The sequence below is a fragment of the Mycteria americana genome, chromosome 8, assembly GCF_035582795.1.
Source record: "Mycteria americana isolate JAX WOST 10 ecotype Jacksonville Zoo and Gardens chromosome 8, USCA_MyAme_1.0, whole genome shotgun sequence".
NCBI lineage: Eukaryota > Metazoa > Chordata > Aves > Ciconiiformes > Ciconiidae > Mycteria > Mycteria americana.
The window spans coordinates 22,307,435-22,322,153 of record NC_134372.1 but is presented as its reverse complement, the minus strand read 5'-3'; the positions used below and the strand labels follow the sequence as shown (position 1 = coordinate 22,322,153).

General features: G+C 58.6%; 1 long non-coding RNA gene across 1 annotated transcript; it reads right to left on the bottom strand.

The window, feature by feature from the left end:
- Positions 1 to 390: 390 nt before the first annotated feature.
- LOC142413747 (uncharacterized) lies at positions 391 to 9,112 on the bottom strand. The gene is made up of 3 exons (XR_012776891.1): positions 9,052 to 9,112; positions 2,812 to 2,936; positions 391 to 2,688 (listed from the first exon to the last, which is right to left on the bottom strand). It is a non-coding gene; the product is annotated as an uncharacterized LOC142413747 (long non-coding RNA).
- Positions 9,113 to 14,719: the final 5,607 nt, after the last annotated feature.

The window sequence follows — 14,719 nt, the reverse complement described above, 5'->3', positions numbered from 1 at the left end:
CCTGGGGGAGACTGATCATCCACTGGATTGGGGGTTGGGGGGGCATTTAAAATCAGGGGACTGAAAAGACTTGGTAAGAAAGAAAAAAATCTGCTGAATAAAATGATAAATCGTGCTCCTGGGTTTGGTCTCCTTCACTTTTTGCCCCCTGTGGCATTAGCAGGCGGGCTGGGGAGGAGGTCACACCGTATCTATGGCACTTTGCATCAGGGAAGGCATAGGCCCATCTTTCTCTCTTTTCCCCCCCCCAAAAAAAAAAGGAAAAAAATCCCTTTATTTGTCAACTCCTGCATGAATCAAGTTAGAATTTCACAGCTATGTAACACCTGGTTACAGCTTTTGCGGCAGAACTGATGATACTCCACGCTCCGCACCCACTTCGCAGCTCCGCACCCACTTCGCATCACAGGATCTCGCCCCTTCCTGCAGGCAGGGACGAGCCTTATTTATTTCTCCTTTATTAGGCAGGGAATTAAGGCAGGAGGTGCTTTGCGTTACTTCAGTGAGGGGTTTCCCCTGGCTCTGCCCAGCTCTCCCCCCAGCTCGCACCCAGTGCCGCTGATCCCCCCAGCCCAGCCCAGTGCCATTACGGTCGGGTGGGAATTGACTCAAGTCCTTAAACCCCAAGAGTTAATCAAAGTGCTTTGAATATGTAAATGCTGAGTATTGTTTATCATTGCCTAGAGCTGATACAGCAGTTTTCCTGCTCAAAGCCCCGTTCAGATGGTAGCTCATGAAAATTCACAACAGCCTTGCAAATAGGTGATGGGTATTATTACCCCCATCTTCCAAATGAGCAAACGGAGGAAGAGCCATCGAGTGATATTCCCTGTAGCAACAGGAATCAGCGTCAGAGGTCAGTGCAGTGGTTGGGAGGAGGTCATGGTCTGCCCCACCGGGTGTAAATCAGCGCTCTCCCTTCCACCGCTTGCCTCATTTCCTCCGGCTGAACATTTGTCCCTCGCTGCCCAGCCTCCAGACGGCATTTGGTAATGCAGCCAGTGATGGCTGGGTGTGACACTCGCTTAAATATACACACTGCAGGCTCTGGGCAGATAAATCCGTGCAGGCAAAATTCAATTTTCCATGAGGCTCTTCTGCAAGGCCTCCAGCAACAAGCACTCTATAAATTAATAAAACAATGCTCTTGACCAGGAACGTATAGCCTATGCGGGGGTCTGGAGGAGTGAGGGCAAGTGAAAGGACCACGCGCTCCGCGGGGAGCCTGATGCCTGCGGAGGTGGATCACCAAGGTGGTCTTGGCAGGGCTCCCTGAGCATCTGCATCCTTGGCAGGCAGGGCAGGGGCAGGCAGCCCCAGGGTTGGCTCTCTGCCTGGCAGTGGGCTGGCCAGGATGGGGGGGAAAGCATGGACTCCCCCATCACTCAGCACCCCCCAGTAAGGGCACTGATCCCTGCAGAAGGGACTGTGGGGCTGGAGACCTCAGCTCACTTCAAACCCGTCCATTTCACTGGGGTTCATCCCACAGTGCTTCCCACCAGGTTCCCGCAGGTCAACCTGATGATGCCAATGCCTGGGAGAGCTTTTGCTGTCAATCCGAGCTGGGTGCCTCTGCAGCTGAGAAGATGCCCCAGTTTTGGGTTCCCCTTGTGCAGGGCAGGTGACCCTGGAGGACCAGGGCAGCCTCCTGCATCATGAGCCATGCCTGCAGCAGAGCTGCCAACCTCAGGGGAGGCTGGGGGACAGCTGGGAGCAGGACGTGTCTCAGCCAGCCAAATTTAATCCTCCTACGTTAGCAAGGCTTAAAATAGGCTCCCTGCAGCATCGATGAGGGTGGTGGAGTTGGCCTACTCCAGCCCTCCCAAGTATTTTGGGGAAGCAGGGATGGCTGTATTGCAGACAAGCACAGCTGGGAGAAACTGCGCCGTGCTCCTAGGGCGTCCTTTGCTGAAGCCATCCAGGGAATTAAACACACCTTGCGGCACCTTCACCCCTCCAACCTCCCACCAACGCAGGCTCCTCCTCTCAGGGTGCCACCTCCTCCTTGTCTCCCGTGGTCAGAGGGCTCCCACCCCGGCTCTTTTTTCCCTGCACCTCATTGAAACGATCCCTTTAGGTCAAGCCCAGCTCACAGTTCAGTCTTGGTCCACTCTCCATTGGCTGCTGACCCCACGTAATGCCATCCTGAGAAGTGGTTGCCCATGTCATGACCCTGCTCACAGCATTTCAGCAGCTCTTGGGGGTAGCTACCCCGGAGGACCGGCTCCTCCATGGAGGTGGCTCCACACAGGTGGCTTGAAGCAAGACAGATGTGGTGACACACTTGAGAAGCCAAGCTGGCAACTCTGAAGACATGAAGGTATTACCAAGTGGTCAGCTTGTAGTGGGACTCTCTCTGTGTCCCAAGTGTGCTGGATGTCTTCTCAGTGCTGGATGTCTTCTCAATACAAAATGCCACTGAAGGGCCCAGGCCACTGAAGGGCCAGCTCCAGCTTTTGACCACCATCCCATGGTGAAGAGCACCAGGACTTCTCTGGGCTTCTGTCTTTGCTTCCAAGGCAGCCAGAGAGGTGCTCCTTTGGCAGAGCGGAGCTCTTGTGGTCAACAGCAAGCTGGCTATGCTCCCTCACCAGAGCTCCTGACCTCTTGGGAATAGGTATTGGCACTCACAGGGCAATGGAGGAGTCTATCTTTGGCCATCACCTTCTATCAGAGAAACGAGTGGTGCTGAACAGGAGGGGGAGGATGGACAGGTGGATGTACAGAAGATGTCGATGTATAGAAGAACAGATCCAGATTAGCAATATGCCCTCCCTCCCTGGACCATACATGTATCATTCCAGCATGTACCTGATGGTCTGGAAGAGCTCTCTCACTGCAGCCGTGCAGAGCTGAGTAGCAGCAGCAGAGTAGACTGGGCTACACTGCTCTGTCTGCCTGGTGTCTCCAGTGTCAGTGCATGGACACAGCTGGCTCTAAAAGAAAACAAAAAAAAACCAATAAAAGCCCCTGAATGTGCATATATGGATGGGGAGGAAGGATTTTATTATCAAGAAGTGGCAGCACATCCATTGTTCGAGCTGGCAGTGATGGCTAGCAGGCAGCCAGGCTGAGCACTGTGCCAAGAGGTGGCAGATCTGCTCCTCAGCAATTGCACAGCCTCGGTGGCATCCATTAATCCGTCCCTCCTCCAGCCCCCTGCCCCAGCCCCACGGGACTCACATGGCCCCGTGCATGGACCATTTCTCACGGATCTGAAGGCTGTTATCAGGTGATGAGGGAGGAAAAGGAGTCTGCAGGAGCTAGAAGTTGGTGAGGGAAGCCAAGGGATGCAGGAGCTCCCTGGACCATGGAGAAAAGGAAAAGGGCGAGGGTTTCTCCCTAGCAGCAATAAAGAAGAGGTGATCAGGGGCATTAGCATATTGCTAAGGAGAACCTGCGATGGTGGATATTCACATTTGTGTTCAGAAGCCCTTCTGGGACAGGACAGTTGCTATCCCAGGATGATAACAAAACGTCTCCACAGGCACCAGAAAGACTTTGTCTGGCTGCAGGTACCAGCGGTGGCTGCTCAGCTAGCAGCTGCCAGCACATGGGGAAAGCCTGGGATGCTCAGAGGTGCCTTGAAATCCATTGAATGCTGATGGCATGGGAAAAATAAATGAGCATTTTTCTGGTATTTTAAAGGAGGGTGTGGGATACCCTCATTTGTGACCTTGCTAAATGCAAAATTGGAGGATGCCTGAGACCCTGTTCAATCAAGAGGAGAAGGAGGGCTGCGTGGTTTATGCTGGTGCAAATACACGAACTAGGTCTTGTCCGATCTGGAAGAAATCATGTTCTGCCAGAGCCGATGAGAGGGTTGGTAGCAGGAAGACTGTTGCCAGGATGGGCTTCTGAAAGACTTCCTCTCTCATTGCTCTTCATTAGAGAATTAGGATGTAAGGAGACAAATGCAGTGGAGAGGAAACGAACGCCAGGGGAGCTGCCACTGGGGATGCTTTGGGGGCTCTGCCCTGGCCCTGTTTGCTCTCATTAGGGAGGTAGAAGGAAATGCAGGCAGACTCTGGCAGGCGACCCATGGCTTGGGGAAAGCATGACAGCACGGATGCTTGGAGCAGCGCTGCATCCCCAGGAGGGTGCCCGGCCAACGGGACAGCCAAGCCGCCCAACGGGCCAAGCCAGCCCCGGCCAGGGAGGGGCTGAGCTGCAAGGCTGGTGGTGGGGAAGGTGGGTGATTGTGGAGCTGGAGGTGCAGTGGGAGTGGGGACGCTCGCACTTGTGGTCACGACAGCATGATGGAGGGTTGACCAAAGAGGTGACAGGCTTGGCATGGGGCATCAGGAGAGTGCCACTGGCTAGACCTGCATGGAGCCATCTCCAGCCTCAGCAGGGGCAGGGGTCCAGCACCCATCCCACCCGTGGACACCTGCAGGAGTGGTGGGGCTGAGCCCCAAAGAGGATGGGCTGGAGCTTGTGTGGGTGGATGGGCTGGAGCCTGTGGGGGGACCCTGCTCAGAACCCCCTGCCTGGCCCCAGAGCCATCCTCCCACCCCAGTTGCTTTATCCAACCCCCGCAGGGGACAGCCCGGCCTTTGCCCTTCTGGGCTCCAGCCTGGATGCAGCCCCAGCTGCATGCCAGCTCCAGCTCAAGCATGCTGGCAACCAGCTGGCAAAAAGGCTGGAATAGCCCCAGTGACTCTCCCTGGGGGAACTCTGGCCCTACTGCCCCACTTCTCCCAGAATTGGGGAGACTGAATCCCCCCATGACACTACTCCAGCCCCATCTCCATTGCTCCAGGCCCTTCCAAGGAAAGACCTTGCTGGTCTTTCCAAGCCAAGCAAAGGGAAAAGCCTGGCCTCCGAACCCGGTTCTCCGTGTCCTCCCCAGGCAGAGGCAGGACGGGCAGCAGGGACGCCGCTTTCAGTCCTTCGCTATTTTTAATTGCTCTTTCCCAGAAAGGCTGGTGTAGGCTTTGAAAGCCGCTTCCAGCTAGGAGTTTGGAAAGCTGGTTCCAGTTAGGCTCCCGGCGCTTGCCATGCTCTGAGCTGTTATTTTTAGAAGCGCTGAAGGCAACGGCCCCACTCCCTGGGCTGCTGCTCGGCTCCGGCCATGGCTCACGGTGGCCAGCACCTCGCCAGAGCCTCGGTTGGGCATGTCTCAGCAGTGTGATTTTACGACTGCCTTTTTTCTGGTACCTTTTTGACGGGAGGGGACTTTCATCTCCCTGCGTCAAGCTGTGCAGCCAGGAAGACCAAAGGCGGAGGATGTGAGCTGTGGTCATCCCTGAAGGGCCAGGGCGCAGAGCAACGTCTTCTGGTTTTAATTAAAAACCATCCGCTGGCAAAGTTTGAAGTGGTGCCTGGGCTAGGACAGGGCCAGCACGGAATGGCTCCGGGGGAGCAACCAGCACCGAGGCTGCCGGCTGCCAGCAGCACTGCCAGGACCTCCTGCCCCACGCCTGGGTCCTGCACCATACCTGGGCTCTGCCCTTGCCCCTTCCTCTGCTCCCTCCTGCCTCTTTCCCTTTCCCCAGGGACCCCCTGGAGCCACTGCTCCACCGTCCCCTTGTCACCCCATTGATGGCTGTGCCCCCATGGGGAGCCCTCCCCATGCCCAGCCTTGCTGAGGTGCCCCTGGGCTGCCCAGCTCTGGGTGCAGAGGGCTGAGTGTGCCCCTTTGCTGCCCATCCGCAGGCAGGGCTCCCATCCTGCCCCCAGCGCAGGGCACCCCAGGGGACCACCTGCTCCCAGCCCCCTGCCATGGTCCCCAGCCCTTTGTCATAGGCTCTGTCCCCCCCACTGTGACTCCTATCCACCTACTGTGTCCCCCATACCTCTGCCATGGCGCTCATCCCATCACTGTGACCACCAATCCTCTTCCGTGGAGCTCACACTGTTGCTGTGACTCCTAACCCTCTTCAATGGGACTCATCCCATCGCTGTGACCCCCCCACACACTCTCTCATGAGACTCATCCTGTCACTGTGACCCCCAACCCTCTTCTGTGGGGCTCCCATTGTAGTGACCCCCCAAACCTCTTCCATGAGGCTCATCCCATCACTGTTACCCCCAGTCCTCTTTCTGTAGGGCTCACCCCTCTGCCACAACCCCCAGCCCTCTTCCATGATGTTCATCCCATTGCCATGACCCCCAACCCTCTTCTGTAAGGCTCACCCCTCTGCCACAACCCCCATCCCTCTGCCGTGGGGCTCACCTATCCACCCCACACACCCCCCCAGAGCCACGCTCACTTCATCCTGGCAGAGATTTTTATCCTCACAGCATAACCTCCCCCAGAGACAGGCTCAGTGTCTCCTTGCAATAGCCGCCTCTAATCGGCTATATTATCTTTGCCCCCATTATTCATGTGCTCACTGCTGTCGGCCCTCCCAGCCCTGCTGCCCGCCGCGCTGCCCGGGCTTGGGGGCTCATCCCACCTCCCTCCATCTCCCACAGCAGCCTCCTCCATCCTTCCTCAAGCCTGACCGTCCCCCCTGGCTGGCAGCTGGCACCCCTGCTTGCTGAGCCACGGCCAGCCGGCTTTGACTGCGTTTTGGCTTCAGCCTCCCCCTAGGATTCCTAAATCTGATAACAGAGAGGTGGGGGTGCTGCTTTCAAAGGAGCAGGGCTGACCTTTGCCGCTGCAATGAGAGCCGCATGGAGGAAAAAATTGGCTGTGGTGAGAGAGAGGGAGCGAGGGAGCTGCTGTGGTTTTACAATCCCTAAATAACGCTGGGAGCTGAGCTGTAAACACATGGCGGTATTGCCTGAATGTGTCCGTGACCCCCTGCTTGAAACCCGGCTTGGGAAATACTACAACCTTAAGGGGGGGGAAAAAAAACCAAACAGCTTTCTCGGAAAAAAAAAAAAAAGAAAAAAAAAATCTCCTGAATTATTTAGCAAACGGTTCCAATACGACGGCTAATTCTGCCGGCAGACGCCGGTTGCCGGAGCCTGGCACTGGGAGATGGCTATCGGCAAGGGCCGGCGCGGCCGGCGCTGGCGGCGGGAGCCGGGTGGTCCCAGTCCAGGGCAGCTCCTGCCGGCCAGGGGGACCCACCGGCGCCGCAGCAATTAAGGGAAGAGCGGGGGTCCCTGCCTGATTTTTCACCCTGGCTGCTACGTTTTTCACATCCCCTCTTGCTGCTGGCCGGCTGGGGCGGAGGACAGAGCCACCTCACCCAGCAGAAGGGGAGATGTTCACAACAAAGGGGAGATGTTCACAACACAGCCTCTCTCCTCTGCTCATCGCCCCCTGCGATGCGCAGATCCGGAGAGGAAAACCCCGGTGGGGAGAGCTGCCGGGCAGTACAGCCGCACTTCTCCATCACCTGCGAAGAGTCACAGTCCGAACGCTCCCTCTTCCAGCAGCCCCAGCCCCACATGGGCAGCCTGAAAGGTCACGTCTCCCCAGCCAAAGCCCCACTGCCTTCTCCCCTGCAGCATCCCAGCAGCCAGGGAGGGCTGTCACCTCTTTCCCTCTCACCTGTTTCTTCCCAATTTCTTTTTTTTTTTTGAAGCAACTAACACTTTTCTTTGAAGAGCAACAGATGAGCAAGACCCTCCCAGTGCCTTTTATGATGTTAGATTTATTGCTTTGCTTCACAATTGCCATTTTAATGATGAACACTCCTGCGGCTTTAATGCGTCTTGAGTGCTGGCATTAAAAAAAGAAGCGGGGGGGACACATTGTCTCCAGTCTTCTGAAGGAGAATGAACTCCAGCCCATTTCCTGGTCGTTGCACAAAGTTTTGCCAAACAGATAATGTGTTTTATAATTTCTGGCAGCGCAGTGCTCTGTTTAGTAAGGGAGGCCCTCTGCTGGCACTGGGCTGGCCAGGGAGCCTGGCCCTGAGAGCTGGCTGGGGAACCGCCAAGGAGACACCAAGCCTGGAGAGACACTCCAGCAAATGGTACTTGGAGAGCTGAGCCTGAAGAGCCACCTCCAGCAAGCCATGCCTGGAGAACCAAGTCTGGAGATCCACCTCCAGCAAGCCATGCCTGGAGAACCAAGTCTGGAGATCCACCTCCAGCAAGCCGTGCCGGGAGAGCTGGGCTTGGAGACCCACCTCCAGCAAGCTGTGCCTGGAAAGCTGAGCCCACAGGGCCAAGCCTAGAGAACTGTACACTGGAAGCCAAGCCTGGAGAGTCACCTCCAGCAAGCCATGACTGGAGAGCCAAGCCTGGAGAGCCATACCCTGGGACCCAAACTTGGAGAGCCACCTCCAGCAAGCCATGCCCAAGGAACCAAGCCTGGAGAGCTCACAGAGGTGAGCACAGGGAACCAAGCCCAAGGAAAGGAGCCTAAGAAATCATGTCTGGAGAACCGAGCTCAGAGAGCCGAGTCTGGGGAGCTCAGAGACCTGGATCTGGAGAGCCATGCCTGGCTAGACCGGCCTGGAGAGCCAAATCTGGAGGGCCATGCCCAGGCAGACAAGCCTGTCTCCAGTCCTGCTTCATCCAAAGGTGAGGCCCATCCCTGCTGCCCGTGCTGGGCCACTGGCATGGCTAGCAGCTGTGCTCAGCGCTGTGCAAAGCCTGCAGGAGCATCCCAGCCCTTTCCCAGCAGCTGCCCCAGGGTGGGGGAAAGCCCCTATGCATCTGCCCCGGGGTGAGGGCTGGGTAGGATCACACAGGAACAGCCAGGATGCTGGGGAAAGCGATGGTGGCTTCGCCATAGGGTGAGCTGGAGCTGCGACGGCTCCTGCCTTGTCCTAGATGGGGCCGGTGGCCATTCCCCCTCCAATGGGCACAGAGCCCAGGGGTGATGGCCCCTGCACCAGGAGCCCCCACAGCCCTGCTCGCTTCTCTGGGAGGGCATTGGGTCCCTGGCTGGGGGAACCTGCTCCCTGCAAGAGGACAAGGACAGGCCTGGGGCTGGTGATGGGCAGCACCAGCCAGCTGTGGTGTGGGGCCAGCTGTGCACACCCGCACCTGGGGATTTCACCTGAGGATGTGTACTTTTGTCAGCAGATGCCTCCCTATTTTTTTTTAACAGTTCCTGAAACTCGGCCTCCGTTATCAGGGATATTAAATTGCTGTTGGAAGCAGCACTAGCGGGGCAGAAAAGCCATGATGTGTTCTTACCTCTTCCCACAAGGTCGAGCCAGCCAGCCCCAGGGGATGACACGCTTGCCGCGTCCTTCCTGTAACGAGGATCACATGTCAGAGCCGAACGAAGCTTTGAGAAAATTAAACCCGTGAGCTCACCACCTTCCTGAGCACAGGCGCCAGCCATCTCTGTGGTCCCTGAGCCTGGCCTGCCAGCGGTGCCAGCGCCAGGCGTGATGCCCACCTCCCTGGGGGACAGCAGTGGTCCCCGCCAATGTGCCTGCAGCTGGTGCGGGTACAGGATGGAGGAGCTTTGAACCCCAGCGTGCATCACTGGGGGATGGTGAAGGACCTTCCCATGGGAAGAAGCTGTCACCCCTGGCAGGACATGGCTGGCAAAGTCCCCTGAAGGCCTTCAGCCAGATCTCCTCCTGGGACCCAAGTTCTTGTTTGGGCAAAGGGCCAGACAGACAGGTTTGACTCCAGTGGGACAGACACATGGGCAGCTGCGTCTTGTCCTTGCCAGAGCCTTTCCCTACACTTGAAGATGGCCAGGCAGGTGGGTTGGGTTTCTTCCAGGGCAAGGTGAGTCCTGCTGCATCATTCCTCTGTGACACATGGCATGGACGATGGACAGTCAGCAAGAGACATGCAACACTGGTCCCAGCAGAGCCCATGTGTGTATGGGGGTCACTTGGAGAGTCCCCAGGGACACCCAGCAAGGACCCTGAGCAGCCCACACCTCTCAGTGATCTGGGACTGGTACCACAAGCAACGCTGACTGGGGAAGCCAAGAGGGGCTGAGCCTGCAAGTGTTGGAGCTGGGGACAACCGAGCATCAGCTGAGCTGGTGAGAGGACCAAGGAGAGGACCAAGAGAGGACCATCCATGGGACATGGCTGGAAAAAGCCCCAGGGCCGAGGTGGACCCGTTCCCAGGGCACCCTCCACTCCCCCAGTTTTGCTCATGCTCTCCAGCTTGGGGGGAGCAGAAATGCAGCACAGCCCCCATCTCCCCCTGAGCCACTAGCTCCTTCATCACCCTCTTCCTCCTTGCACCAACCCGGCTCTGCCCCTTGGCTCTGCCCCATCCCAGCCAGCCGGGAAGTGCCAAGGCTGGTGTTTCATGGCCACACTGGGCATCCCCCATGGAGAACAGGGCTTCAATGTACCCGTTGGCACAGCCCTGGGGACGCAGCCAGCCCCCAGCACATCCCACCCCAGCTTCACCTGTGGCCAGGGACCTGGCAGGCAGCGCACACACACACCCCCAAACCTCCTCTCCCTGCCACCTCGGGGACCCACACGTGCCCAGGCTCAGCAGCCACCTCCAAGCCGTCCCCAGGGCCACAGGGGCCGCATCCAGCCCCAGCCCCTTGGCAGAGCCCTGCCTGGGTAGGGGATCCAGCTCAGAAGCAGGTGGCTGAGGGGTGGCAGCGGGCAGGTAGGAGGCATGCAGGGATGCTCTGGCAGCTGCTGCTGGCACAGCTGGTGGATGCCCTTTGGCCAGAAGCAGCCAGGCTTTTTTTCCAGCCCTGCCCAGAAAAAAAAAGAAAAAAACAAGCCCCATAACAAGCTGGCTGTAGCAAAGCTGCGAGGAGGCGGCAGATAAGAGGCTGGAGCCTGAGCTGAGGCCTCAAGGAGATGAAAGGCGATTGCGAGGGAGCCTCCCCATCCCCTGCAGACAAAAGAGCTTCTAAAATATTAATGAGGCCCCATGCCACCGGGTCCCCCGGCCCCCAACGCCGGCAGGAGCAGGCGGTACCCGCGCTGCTGGCCGAGGGGTCCCCAGGGGGACAGAGGTGCAGTGGAGAGCAGCACAGGATGCTCATTAATTACCTTCCATGCTCAGCACTGACAAACCTGCCCCCCGCTTCCCTCACCACCCCAGGGAGCTGCTGCCACTCTGACCTCAGGGAGGGGAACTGCCACCTTCGCACCAGCTCGGCATTTAAAAAGCACGTAGCAGGGGGCCGTGCTGGGGAAGGTGGCCACTCGCTGCCATTTCGGAGCCCTTGGGTACAACCTCATCCTCCAAACACACCTCGGGGTGAGCTCGGGGGAATGCTGCGGCAGTTCACCGAGGTATTTGCACACTAGCTCCACAGTGGGAAAAGGTGCTTGGTTCTGCTTTTTTTGTGTCTGTGTGTGGTTCACACAGACCCCAGGCTGGGGACAGGGTCCCTGGGGTGGGTGAGCAGGGTGTCCTATGAGAACAGCTCAGCCCTGAGTGCCACCCACCCAGTCGATGCTCATCCTGCACCCGGGACATCTGCATCACTCCCAGGGTTGCGCTTCTCCTCCTGCCTGGTTCCTGGTGCCGGAGACCCTGCCCCACCAGCTGTGTCAGCTGCTCCAGCGGCTGAGCACGCCTCGGTCCCCACCGGTCCCCATCCTTGGAGCCCACCTGCAGGCAGCACAGCCAAGCCATGCAGCCACGTGCCTGGCTCCATCCCGAGGTGCTGATCCTGCTGCCCCTCATCCCCAGCCCTGGCTTCATATCTTCTGCCTGGTGGGGATGGATGCTCACGGGGTGCTGTGATCCCGGAAGCCAGAATCAGAACCCTGGGGACTTGATGTGACCAGTGACCGAGCAGCACAACTGTCCCCGCAGCCGACCCATCCACTCCTGACTCCGTGGCCCAGCTCAGGCAGAGCAAAGGCCTTTTAGCAAAGGGTGTCAGGTTTCTGCCCGCGGGAAAGGGTGATGTTTCTGCTGCTCCAAATCTGCCGCTGGGTACTGGAAGGGAGGAGGAGCGAGATAATAACAGCTCCCGTCGCTGGGTCCGGAAGCTGGTCCACACACAGCCGTCAGATTGGGGGATTTGCATAGCACAGATGGCAGCCCAGGAATTTCAAAGCATCCCCCGTGCCGCAGCAGCTGAATGGCTCAGCGCCCCGTGCAGCTGCCAGAGGCGAGCTGAGCTGCCCTGGCGTGCAGGGCCAGGCCGCCGAGAAGAGGACGCATTGCACAGCATGGCATGGCACAGCATCTCCCCACTGCATCCCAGGAGTGCTGCCCATGGTCCAGGGTGGGCAGCAGGCAGCCATGGGGGGTAGCAATAGGGCCGCGGCAGCAGAGGGTGGAATGTGGGGGCTCTGGCACCCGCTGGAGAGGAGCCACGTGGAAAGGCTCCCACAAGGACTGGAGGGCATGACATGTGAGAGACGGCGGGAGCTAAATTTACACTGCCGTGAAACAAGCTGCCTCCAAGGAGACGTGATCACAGGCTATAAATACCTGCAAGGAAACAATGGGGACAGAGGCAGTGAATTATTCACAGGCACAAGATGGCAGGACATGGAGCAAGCCAGGCTGGGGAGGGGGGAGCCGGCGCCATGGGGGTACCTTGTGACGGAGCCCGGCCATGTGGCATTGGGGCAGCCAGGGCCAGGCCACCCCATGTGCCGGGAGCTGGCAGCTCCTCGGCAGAGGTGCGAGGGCCCTGGGAGCATGCATCAGCCCCAGCTGCGCCCTAGCCTGGCGCTGCAGAGCCCTGAGGTGCCTCCTGCCAGCAGTGGCTGCAGCAGATGGCCAGCACGGGTCCGCCCGCACCATGTCCTCGGCACCAGGCTGCCAGGATGGCTGCTGGAGGGACAGGGGTGGCCGGGCTGGGGGTGCTCCTGCCAGACAGGGGTGGTAGGCAGGCCCAGCATCCCCCATCCCAGCCTTGGCTCTGCAAGAGAGGACTGCAATAAGGTGATGTCCCATGTCCCCTGCTCCGGGGGCCTCAGGACCCCGCAGTCTCCCCTGTATCCCTCAGCAGGTTTCCCAGGAGCTGTTGAGCAGCTGCTGGGTTCCCTCCCACTCACAGCAGCAGGACAAGCCCTCTGCAACTCTGGGGGACACTCGTCGGGTGGAATTTGGGGCACTGCAGCATCGCAGAGTGCATCTGCCCACTTGGGGGGGGGGAGCTTGTTTTTTATAATAATAAATAAAAAATCATAAAATTAAATAATAAAGCTAACAATAATAGCAGCTTCCTAAATAAAAGGATTTTCTGTGCCCTGCCCCACTGACAGCCCAGGGCTGCAGGGAGGGGATGGGGGGGACCCCGCGCCCCTGCGGCGGGGCAGTGGGGAGCCGGCAGCAGCCGCGGCAGGGGCCGGGGCCCGGCTGCCGGCAGCGCTGCTTTCCCTGGGCCTTTGCTGCCATCCCCTGGCAGCGCTGCGGATCGGTGGCTTCGCTCCTCGCCCGGGGACAGCCCGGTCCCCGCCGGCCGGGAGGGATGCGGCGGGTCCCACTGCCAGCCCTGCCCCGCTGCCGGGCAGAGGACGAGGGGGCACCCTCTTACTGGAAGGGTATTTCCTATTTTCAGCTGTATTTTTTTCACCTACTCTGAGCGATGCAATGGGCTTACCAGTGGGGTGGCCAGTCCCCAACCGGGGCACCCTGGTGTCCCCCAGCCCCCTTCCCCTCACCTCCCCCCAGGTCCCAACATCCACATCCTTGGGAGTCCCCTTGTGCCCAACTTCACTCGCAACTGGAAAGCCCAAATCTGGCCTGACAAATCATACCCAAGTGATAAATGCCCCTTCCCCATGGGGGGTTAAGCTGCTTTCCCCCATGTCACCCCAGCCTGCCCCTTCCCACACCCTTGCTTCCCCAGCAGTACAGCTGCAGGGTGAACTTTTGCCCCACGACCCCCTGGTGCTCAAGGGGTTGCTTGCAGCCCCCCCCCCCCCCCTCCCCGGGACCCTTGGTGAAGGTGCGACAGCCACCCAGCATGCCACATCCCTGCTCGGAGCAGCATCCCTGGCCTCCCCACTACAGGCAGCTGCCTGGGAATAGGTGCCCCAGCATCCCCCCTTCTCCTGGGCAAAGCTACAGGCAGCAAGAATGTATAACTCCTGCCTGCCCAGGGGCCAAGGGAACTGGAAGGAGCTGTGAGCTCCGGAGCCAGTATGGGGCAAGCACTTGTGCAACCCCAACCCCAGCCTGCCAAGCAGCTCGGCAAAAGGCAGCACCAGCTTTGTCTCAGACCCCTAGCCCTTGCAGGGATGGGGGGAGATGGGTCCGTTCTTGGTCCTTCCTGGAGAAGCCCTCAAGCTTCCAGTACTACCCAGAGACAAGCAGCCTCAGGGCAAGAAGGATGGTTTCTCTTTGGAAGGAGTTTCTGGGCTGGGTTTCTTCCCTTTTGTGAAGGCTCAGTCTGGGCCATTTAGCTTCAGGGGCAAATTTGGCTTGGGCTCCAAGGAAGGGGCATGAATTCAGCAGATTCCCCTATTTACACTGAGAGGTTTGAGGACTCCTGGTCTCATCACCAGCTCCGGCTCCTCTCCCAGCAAACAAAACTGCAACAAGAATCATAAGTATAGGCTGAAAGGCAGAGGTAGAAAAAAACTCCCCAAACCTAGAAACACCAAGCAGTTTTTACAGCAGTTGTACAAGCAGATTCTCCCTTGGTAGCTGGACAGCCCCAAGAGGCTTCCAGCTCTCCACCACCCTGATCCTATACCAACCTATACAGGGAAGATGGTCCCACGGCTCTTGCTGGCTGCCCTTCCGCAAGCAAAGCCAAGGGACCCTCCACAGCATCAGCTCAAGCCTTGCTGAGCCATGGTGGGGAAGCAAGGGCCAGGCTTCTCCCATCAGCAGGCTGGATTGCCTGGGGGCTGTGCCCCTTTTCCAGGCTTCCACAAGAATCCCCACAGCACAGCTGAAGTACATATTGGGCACGCTTGCCTTCCTAGGAAGGACTCGG